The sequence below is a fragment of the Salmo salar genome, unplaced genomic scaffold (assembly GCF_965601325.2).
Source record: "Salmo salar unplaced genomic scaffold, fSalSal1 ptg000378l, whole genome shotgun sequence".
Classification (NCBI taxonomy): domain Eukaryota; kingdom Metazoa; phylum Chordata; class Actinopteri; order Salmoniformes; family Salmonidae; genus Salmo; species Salmo salar.
The window spans coordinates 214,075-225,569 of NW_027675366.1; positions in this window are offsets into that span (position 1 = coordinate 214,075).

Here is an 11,495-nt window from a genome sequence, read left to right on the forward strand (position 1 = left end):
TTATATTGGATCATTTATATTGGATCATTTATATTGGATCATTTTATATTGGATAATTCCGACGATACCCCCGGACAGGGCCGGGGGTATCGTCGGATGGGGCCACAGTGTCTCCTGATCCCTCCTGTATGCCTCCAGTATTTAGGCTGCAGTAGTTTATGTGTCGGGGGGCTAGGGTCAGTCTGTTATATCTGGAGTATTTCTCCTGTCTTATCCGGTGTCCTGTGTGAATTTAAGTATGCTCTTTCTAATTCTCTCTTTCTCTCTTCATGGTCCTAGGACCTGAGCCCTAGGACCATGCCTCAGGACTACCTGACATGATGACTCCTTCCTGTCCCCAGTCCACCTGGCCGTGCTGCTGCTCCAGTTCCAACTGTTCTGCCTGCGGCTATGGAACCCTGACCTGTTCACCGGACGTGCTACCTGTCCCAGACATGCTGGAACCCTGACCTATTCACCTGACGTGCTACCTGTCCCAGACCTGCTGTTTTCAACTCTCTAGAGACAGCAGGAGCGATAGAGATACTCTCAATGATCGGCTATGAAAAGCCAACTGACATTTACTCCTGAGGTGCTGACTTGTTGCACCCTCTATAACCACTGCGATTATTATTATTTGACCCTGCTGCTCATTTATGAACATTTGAACATCTAGGCCATGTTCTGTTATAATCTCCACCCGGCACAGCCAGAAGAGGACTGGCCACCCCTCATAGCCTGGTTCCTCTCTAGGTTTCTTCCTAGGTTCCTGCCTTTCTAGGGAGTTTTTCCTAGCCACCGTGCTTCTACACCTGCATTGCTTGTTGTTTGGGGTTTTAGGCTGGGTTTTTGTACAGCACTTTGAGATATCAGCTGATGTAAGAAGGGCTATATAAATACATTTGATATGATTTGCTTTGAAAGTTGATAAACTCGTTTTGCTCTCTGAGCGCACACTTGATGCTCTGACTGATGATTTATTTACCTCTGGATAACATGAAAACAGCCTAACCAGCTCTGCTGGCAACAACTTCATTACGCTTTTTTGCAGATGTTTACTGACACCGGCCATATTCAATGGGTATATTCAATGGGTAAACAATGAACCTAGCTAGGTAAACAACGTGTAAGATCACACACGTCACATAACGAGCCAGCCAGCTAGTTAAGGGAAACTGACCTGACCTCAACCCCCTTGAGGCATAATCCAAAGATCTCCACCCGCTTCCCCTAACACATTCCACAGCCATCTGTCTCCTACAGATACCATTAACTTCTGATGTAAAAACCAGTCTCTTTCACTCTTTTATATCAAATCAAATCAAATTTATTTGTCCCATACACATTAGCAGGTGTTAATGCAAGTGTAGCGAAATGCTTGTGCTTCTAGTTTTCGACCGTGCAGTAATATCTAACAAGTAATATAACCTAACAATTCCACAACAACTACCTTATTATACACACAAGTGTAAAGGAATGAATAAGAATATGTACATAAAAATATATCAATGAGTGATGGCCGAACGGCATAGGCAAGATGTAATAGATGGTATGGAGTACAGTATATACATATGAGATGAGTATTGTATGAAAACATATAAAGTAGCATTGTTTAAAGTGGCTAGTGATACATCTAATTACATCAAGATGGCAAGATGCAGTAGATGGTATAGCATACAGTATATACATATGAGATGAATAATGTAGGTTATGTAAACATTATCTAATATAAATAATATAAAGTGGCAAGTGATAAATTGATTACATCAATTTTCCCATTATTAAAGTGGCTTGAGTTGAGTCAGTATGTTGGCAGCAGCCACTCAATGTTAGTGATGGCTAACACACCTCTCTATCGCTCCTGCTGTCTCTAGAGAGTTGAAAACAGCAGTCTGATGGCCTTGAGATAGAAGCTGTTTTTCAGTCTCTCGGTCCCAGCTTTGATGCACCTGTACTGACCTCGCCTTCTGGATGATAGCAGGGTGAACAGGCAGTGGCTCGGGAGGTTGCTGTCCTTGATTATCTTGAACTTATAAATCCATTTGAAGATAGAATTCTCCCCCTTCCCTCCATCTAGGAAGTCTATTGTCCATCTACCTGCTAGAACAGCGGGAACGTTTCCCTAGTCAGAGCCATTATAAATGCAATGCCCCTTAGTGTTGCTAGGTGCTACCCAGTGTGGCGGGGGTCAACCCCCTCTCCCTCCTCCCTTCCCCATGGGCTAGGTCTGTCTTCTGTGCGCGGAGCCCATCCCGTGCCCCCTGCTCTCGTGCCTTGAACCTCGCTCGCTTTCAGTGGATACAGCTGGAGAACTGAAATCCCATTGTGCTATCTCAGTGGATACAGCTGGAGAACTGAAATCCCATTGTGCTATCTCAGTGGATACAGCTGGAGAACTGAAATCCCATTGTGCTATCTCAGTGGATACAGCTGGAGAACTGAAATCCCATTGTGCTATCTCAGTGGATACAGCTGGAGAACTGAAATCCCATTGTGCTATCTCAGTAGATACAGCTGCAGAACTGAAATCCCATTGTGCTATCTCAGTGGATACAGCTGGAGAACTGAAATCCCATTGTGCTATCTCAGTGGATACAGCTGGAGAACTGAAATCCCATTGTGCTATCTCAGTGGATACAGAACTGAAATCCCATTGTGCTATCTCAGTGGATACAGCTGGAGAACTGCCAGCCACTCGGGAGCCATGACCAATATGACCAATATATATTGTCATGCTAATAACAGCGTTAATAATATATCTGTGGGATTATCCAACAGGCTTTTATATCATTCTAAATTAATAATAATAATCGCTTTGTTTTAAATAATAACAATACTTTGGAGATTTCGTTTTTCAAATAATGTAAAATGAGCGAGGAAAAAAGCCAGTCTTGAACATGGGGTGAGACATTGTTACTAATTTGTAAATAAAGGCAGTTTGTTATTTAGAATGATTTATTTCTGTTTTTAGAAGGAGAGAAACCAAACACCAACATTCATCTCATGGGTCTCCCAGTCGAGGCCGGCACAGGTATTGAACCAGCATCTGTAGCAACACTGCAGTGTCTTAGACAGTTGAGCCACTCAGGCGCTGTACAACGCGACCGGTCGGGAGTGGGCTACAGTACTACAGGAAGAGCAAAACTATCCTAACAAAATAAAATAATAAAAACCTTAGTGTAACAACAGGTTTAGTAAGTAATACTGAAGTGCTGCACATTTATCAGTTTCTATTTAGGGTTATGTTGCCCATTCATTGTCAGTTAGAGACACAGTAGGACCCAAAAGCATAATCAGGTCTCTAACTCCCCCTTGTGGTGGTCTGGAGCAATGAAGTGGTGACGCAGGGTACCGTACTAAACCACAAATTAACTCCAAGTCCGGCAGCATAATTGCAACATTTTTAGTGGAGCAACCACTGTATGCTCACTTACACCAACAGATGTACACACAGACATGTTGTTGAGCTGTGTATTTACTGTCACTTTGTGCATCTCTCTTTCAGATCTGCCATGTACTCCACCACTACCTGACAGCCTTACCCAGAAGACACTGGGCCTATCAAGACTGACACAGCAGAGATGGATGGCTGACAAGGAGAAATAAAACATGCACACACACACATTATCCACAATGTAAATACATTGAAATGACTTGTTTATTTAATGTTTGCTCTGTTTTATTTTAGGATTGTAGATATCTACTCCTTCATATCCATTCTCAATATCAACATAATTACCCTAAATATCTATCAAATCAAAGTGTGATTGATAATATTGTAGAAGAATATTGCTTAATGTGTACAGTTTGAGGAAATTCTATGCTTTTTTCTGAGTTGAAAAACATGCCTCCCTCACACACACACACACACACACACACACACACACACATTAGACACAATGTAAATACATTGTTTATTTTATGTATGCTCCATTTTATTTGAGGATTGTGCGCATTAAAGTACCTTCACAGTTAAAGCAACAGTTTGGTTTATTGGATATTTCTCTGATTAAAATGAATGGTTAGCAGTTGGCAGACCTGCAAACCTCTGGGAGTGTGTGCTGGTTTTGTCATCTGGAGCTGAAAGAGGGCCCGATCAGCCCTCACATATGTACAGGGTTCCCAGGAGTTGCAGGAAAAGATGTTTGTCTTGCAAAAGTATTTTTTATGTGCCAAGGCCATTCCCTGGCTACCCATCCACATCACTCAGGCCAAACTGATGTTTGTTCACCACAATAAATGAACACTACCGTTCAAAAGTTTGGAGTCACTTAGAAATGTCCTTGTTTTGAAAGAAAAGCAATTTTTTTTGTCCATTGAAATAACATCAAATTGATCAGAAATACAGCGTAGACATTGTTAATGTCGTAAATGACTATTGTAGCTGGAAACAGCAGATTTTTAATGGAATATCTACATAGGCGTACAGAGGCCCATTATCAGCAACCATCACTCCTGTGTTCCAACGGCACGTTGTGTTAGCTAATCCAAGTTTATCATTTTAAAAGGCTAATTGATCATTAGAAAACCCTTTTGCAATTATGTTAGCACAGCTGAAAACTGTTGTCCTGATTAAAGAAGCAATAAAACTGGCCTTCTTTAGACTAGTTTAATACATACAGTTGAAGTCGGAAGTTTACATAAACTAGTTTTAATGACTCCAACCTAAGTGTTTCAACCACTCCACAAATTTCTTGTTAACAAACTATAGTTTTGGCAAGTCGGTTAGGACATCTACTTTGTGCATGACACAAGTAATTTTTCCAACAATTGTTTACAGACATATTATTTCACTTATAATTCACTTTATCACAATTCCAGTGGGTCAGAAGTTTACATACACTAAATTGACTGTGCCTTTAAACAGCTTGGAAATTCCAGAAAATTATGTCATGGCTTTAGAAGCTTCTGATAGGCTAATTGACATCATTTGAGTCAATTGGAGGTGTAGCTGTATTTCAAGGCCTACCTTCAAACTCAATGCCTCTTTGCTTGACATTATGGAAAAAAATCAAAAGAAATCAGCCAAGACCTCAGAAAAAAATGTGTAGACCTCCACAAGTCTGGTTCATCCTTGGGTCAATTTCCAAACACCTGAAGGTACCACGTTCATCTGTACAAACAATAGTACGCAAGTATAAACACCATGGGACCATGCAGCCATCATACCGCTCAGGAAGGAGACGTGTTCTGTCTCCTAGAGATGAACGTTCTTTGGTGCGAAAAGTGCAAGTCAATCCCAGAACAGCAGCAAAGGACCTTGTGAAGATGCTGGAGGAACAGGTACAAAAGTATATCCACAGTATAACGGGTCCTATATCGACATAACCTGAAAGGCCGCTCAGCAAGGAAGAAGCCAACACTGCCATAAAAAAGCCAGACTACAGTTTGCAACTGCACATGGGGACAAAGACTGTACTTTTTCGAGAAATGTCCTCTGGTCTGATGAAACAAAAATAGAACTGTTTGGCCATAATGACCATCGTTATGTTTGGAGGGAAAAGGGGAGGCTTGCAAGCCGAAGAACACCATCCCAACCGTGAAGCACGGGGGTGGCAGCATCATGTTGTGGGGGTGCTTTGCTGCAGGAGGGACTGGTACACTTCTCAAAAAATATGGCATCATGAGAGAGGAAAATTACGTGGATATATTGAAGCAACATCTCAAGACATCTGTCAGGAAGTTAAAGCTTGGTTGCAAGTATGTCTTCCAAATGGACAATGATCCCAAGCATACTTCCAAAGTTGTGGCAAAATGGCTTCAGGACAACAAAGTCAAGGTATTGGAGTGGCCATCACAAAGCCCTGACCTCAATCTTATAGAACATTTGTGGGCGGAACTGAAAAAGCGTGTGCGAGCAAGGAGGCCTACAAACCTGACTCAGTTACACCAGCTCTGTCTAAGGAATGGGCCAGAATTCACCCAACTTATTGTGGGAAGCTAGTGGAAGGCTACCCGAAACGTTTGACCCAAGTTAAAAAATTTAAAGGCAATGCTACCATATACTAATTGAGTGTATGTAAACTTCTGACCCACTGGGAATGTGATGAAATAAATCATTCTCTCTACTATTATTCTGGCATTTCACATTCTTAAAATAAAGTGGTGATCCTAACTGACCTAAGAGAGGGAATTTTTACTAGGATTACATGTCAGGAATTGTGAAAAACTGAGTTTAAATGTATTTGGCTAAGGAGTACGTAAACTTCCAACTTCAACTGTATGTGTGGGTGCCTCTCTCTCCCCCCCTCTCTCTTTCTCCCTCTTCCCCCTCTCTTTCCCTCTCTTACTCTCTCTCTCTCCCTGTGTGTATGTGTCTCTGTATATATGTGTGTGACCTTATATTCCCAAGTCTTGTCTTCTTTTCACAATGTATTGTGATTTCAACTCTCTTACCCTTTGTATGTTTATCTGTGTCCAATAATGTTTCTAGTCCTTGTGCTATTACAGTGTTGGGCTTTTGTCTTGTTGTGTCACTATTATGTTATTGTCATGTGTACCTACCCCTAACTCTAACCCTTCATCACTTTAAGTCCATCCCACTCAACCCCTCACCTTTACCTGAACCCCTCACCCCAAAACCAGTTTCCTGCCACACGGCATAGCAACACAACGGACCAATCAGAATGGCCCGCACCACCTGGGCTACGCCCACCTAGCACTAGGGGAGCAGTACACCTCTCCACTCTTCTCATAACTTCACAGAGGCACAACAGACAACACATCTCTCCACAAATTCAACGAGGACTGTGACGGGGGCAAAGAGCACCACACTACACCTTCTCACATACAGACACACATTTTTACAGTCAGGAACGGTTAAACCCCCAGTAACGACTTTTTGCACTTTTTTGCATTTTTCTTTTCTATCTCCCTGCTACCTGATGAAACCGAGTTAAGGCAGAAATGCGTCGTGGACCCTCTTAGTTCCGTTGTGCAGCTGTAAGGAAGGCAGGATCCGCAATGGACTTCAGGAGGGCCTCTTTTTGGCTACTTTTTTCTTAATTAGAAATGTATTATCTCCTTAATTTGAGTTTTACATAGCTCCACACACAACGGCGAAGGACGAGACGCGGCGGAGCTGGGCCCCCAGCACCTCAACACTCCACGCTGAACAGGTTCCACGAGGGATAACACACATGACCAACAGCACTACCACTCCATCACATCAATTCAACCGACTCTACACTTCACTCAACAAGCTGTACGACAAGGGGCGGACGTAACGGCAGGACCCCATCGTCATTAGCCACCGTGGGAGCAACAAACGCGCATGCTGAGGCGACAACCCTCCTGTGTCTCAACACCATATCGACCAACACCCTCCCACCTACCCACTCACCAATCTACCAATGAACCCCACCACGTGGACACCCCCAACACCTCAAGAAATCCACTCTACAACCCACCAACAAACCCTACGACCGTTAGGACCTAAACACTCCTCCAACCTTCGGTCCCTTGACACCTGCCAACGGGCTGAGCCTCCCTAGCAAATCAGGCCCATCCAAATCTTAGCACTAAAGGTTGCAAACTATGTTAAAGAGGTGGCCTTCCAAATATGCCTATGGGACTGGATGGAGGGTCTTCCCCTCTCCAAATCTACCCTTCAACCACATCTTTAAGGCCTTCACGCGACCCTCACCCCCGCTGCTCCGAGGGGCCCAGAGTTGAAGTGCACCTTGGATTCATGCATGGGATAAGACGCTCTATCAAAGAGATGCTGCCCTACGCAAATCCGTACCACCAGACACTCTCACCGAAGAGTATGCAGGGCTTGACTAGCGGCCAATGACACGCATTCGCTCCCGGCAGAGCTACCCTGTAAGCCACTGGCCTGCTGATTCAGTACCTTGACAGAGTGAGTCGGGAAGTTCAGCCAGGCGAACCGCCAGCACCGGCTGGTGCTGCTTGATGTCTCCGATGGAGTGTTGGTGAAATGGACTCAGCGCCTCGAAACCTGGTTGGGGCCTCGGAACCTGGAAGGGAGACCAGGTGCAGTGTGACGGGGAAGAGGATCCGTCAGATATTAAAAAAAAAACTGCTTCGTCGGACACTCTGCGGACACCCGGCCCCGTCTCACTCATACTGATCCTACAAGACTTGAACAACATAGCGACAATAACTCACTGGCTAAGAATGACACCCTATGGGGACCCACAATCCTGGAAGGGAGTGGCCTCACTAGTTCTTGCCATCTGAACCACTGAGTACGAAGGACTGACACTTGGGGTGGATGCATGACAACCGTAGAGGAGGTTATACTTCCTGGGTTTTTGTCTGCTCAAACTCTCAAGGCCAACTGACTGACATGCTTGGGATGGACACATGGCAACCGACTGGGAAGCTGGGTTCCTGGAAGGGAGCAGCCCTCTATGGATTTTGCCTGGCCCTAAACCAAGTATGTATCTACGAGGACGATGGACAGAGCTCAAAGAGTGAATGTATGACAACCGTAGAAAAGGTTCACCTTCTGGGTTTTTGTCTGCTCAAACCACCTGAACTCAATGACGGATCATATCGGTATGGACACATGGCAAGCAACTGAGACACTAGACCCGCACACGGTACGCAACTCAACCATGTTGCCTGATCCTACACCAAGCACGCCGCGACAGCACCAGCTAGATGTGAATACATGGCAATCGCTTTATAGTAAGGATCCTGGAAGGGAATTACTCTTAAACGAATTGACGAACGAAAACATCCAGGACCTAACGACAGACGAACACGGGGTGGACACTTGGCTAATCAGCAGGAGAAGATGGTTCCGAGGGCGAATTTCTCTCTGATGGCCTTTTTTTCACCACCGTCGACACTTAGACACATAGGAGGACTTCCCTAACCTATCCTAACCCTAACCCCACCCTTATCCTAACCTCAACTTTACCCCAACCCTAACCTTATCCCTAACCCCAACCTTAACCCCAACCTTAACCCTAACCTTAACCCCAACCTTAACCCCAATCCTAACCTTAACTCCAACCTTAACCTTAACCCCAACCTTAACCTTAACCCTAACCTTAACCTTAACCCCAACCTTAACCTTAACCTTAACCCCAACCTTAACCCCAACCTTAACCTTAACCCCAACCTTAACCTTAACCCCGACCTTAACCTTAACCCCAACCTTAACCCCAACCTTAACCTTAACCCCAACCTTAACCTTAACCCCAACCTTAACCTTAACCCCAACCTTATCCCTAACCCCAACCTTATCCCTAACCTTAACACTCTCTGCAGAACTCTGGACCAGGCACTGACTCCTGACCTGGGCGAACAGCCCACACCTATTCTTAACCCTTTCCTGATTCTGGGTCCGTGTCCCTATACCCCCCATCCTATCCCTGTCCTCCACCCTCAGACCTTTCCCAGACCCCCTGTTCCTATTCCCCCAACAGACACAGAACCCCAGATTATACCGATCATCAGCACCTTCTCTGACGTAAACAGACTCCTTCAATCCAGACTCAAAGCCGCTTTCACCCAAACACAACGTACATTGCCCCCACTCCAGGAATTTAGACCCATATCAGCTTTCCGCAGAAACCCCAACCTAAGGGATCTCTTCATTTTTGCACAATTTTCCAATAAACCCACTCCTAATCTACCCATTGAACAACAGTATTATAGACAACTTTCACACATTCAAAATCCACATGCACAAACCTCCAGTCCTATCTCACAACTCATGACCATTCAAAGCACCAATATTGTCTACGCCATAACATGCACACTATGCCATAACATTTATATAGGAGAAACCGGTCACACAGTTTTGACAACCCTCAAACAGCACCTCTACACAATTGGAAAAAACATATTACAAACACACCTGGTCCAACATTTTCAAACCCACCCGGTCCAACCTTTTCAAACCCACCCAACCACCTCCCTCCGTATTACCGGTCTGGAGATGAAATCCACCTGGACCACAGGCCAGAGGAAAGCGGCCGAATCCAGGTGGATTTCCAAACTTAATACTTTGGCTCCACTTGGAATGAATATCAAGGAATCAAGGAATGTATTCAAGCTACATTGAATGACATGTTGATGCATGTAATATCCATCATAAAACAATATATAGACATATACTATATAGGCAATGTATCTATAGACCCATTTTTTGTTTACAAACAGACGTCATGTTCAAGTGATGTGTGGCATCCCTGTACCAAAAAGCTCTGTAGCAGGACAGATGACGCTAGACGGGACCTTGACAATATTAACAGTGAGTGAGAGATGACCATGAAATCATGCAAAACTGACTGCTATAGCTATGTTGAACACAGCTATTATTCTTCTGGCTTTATCAAGCTCTAATTGGGATGTTTTTACCTTGCCTCGCTGGCTTACTAGCTAGGTAGGCTAATGAATCCTCTGATGACATCTGCGATGTTGTAGATGATTACCATCTGATTACTTGTTTGTTAACTTGACGAGATGCATTTGAAATTGCATGTGATTGTATCCACTGCTAGGTTAACAAAGATTCTTCTGAGTCCAACTGTGCACACAACTTTTCATGACTGTAATAGAGTACATGTCAACAAAACTAAAACAAGTCATAATGGATCCAGTAGTCAACACTATGAACCAAGTGAGAACATTACACAGTAGTTAAATCTATGAACCAAGTGAGAACATGACGCAGTAGTCAAAGCTATGAATCATGTCAGAACATTACACAGTAGTCAAAGCTCTAGAACTGATCCAGTAGTCAAAGCTCTAAAACTGATCCAGTAGTCAAAGCTCTAGAACTGATCCAGTAGTCAAAGCTTGAGAATTGATCCAGTAGTCAAAGCTAGAACTGATCCAGTAGTCAAAGCTCTAGAACTGATCCAGTAGTCAAAGCTCTAGAACTGATCCAGTAGTCAAAGTTCTAGAACTGATCCAGTAGTCAAAGCTCTAGAACTGATCCAGTAGTCAAAGTTCTAGAACTGATCCAGTAGTCAAAGCTCTAGAACTGATCCAGTAGTCAAAAGCTAATTACCAAGTCAGAATGCTACAACTCTTCATAATAAAAGTATGAAGTTGAGGAAGACTATATTTTAAATATTTTAATGTTATGTTCTGTGCCTTTTCAGAATGGAGGGCGTATAAAATAGCATTGTCCCTTTATAGTTAAAGAGATAATCATATCAATTAAATTGTGAACAAGATCAGTTCTAAATGAACAGTTTCAGTAGGGTTAAGGTTTAGGGCTGGGGCGGGCAAACTATGGCCCTCGCTCCGGCAGAAAATTATTATTTTGGATTAGAAAACCCCTCCAGGGCCTCCCGAGTGGTGCAGAGATCTAAGGCACTGCATCACAGTGTTGCAGTGTCACTACAGCCTGGGGTTTATCGCGCTCTAGCATCTCTCTGTGGCGGGCCGGGCACCTGCAGGCTGACTTCGGTCATCAGTTGAACAGTGTTTCCTCCGACACATTGGTGCAGCTGGCTTCCAGGTTAAGCAAGCAGGTGTTAAGAAGCGAGGTTTGGAGGACGCATGACTCGGACTTCACCTCTCCCGAG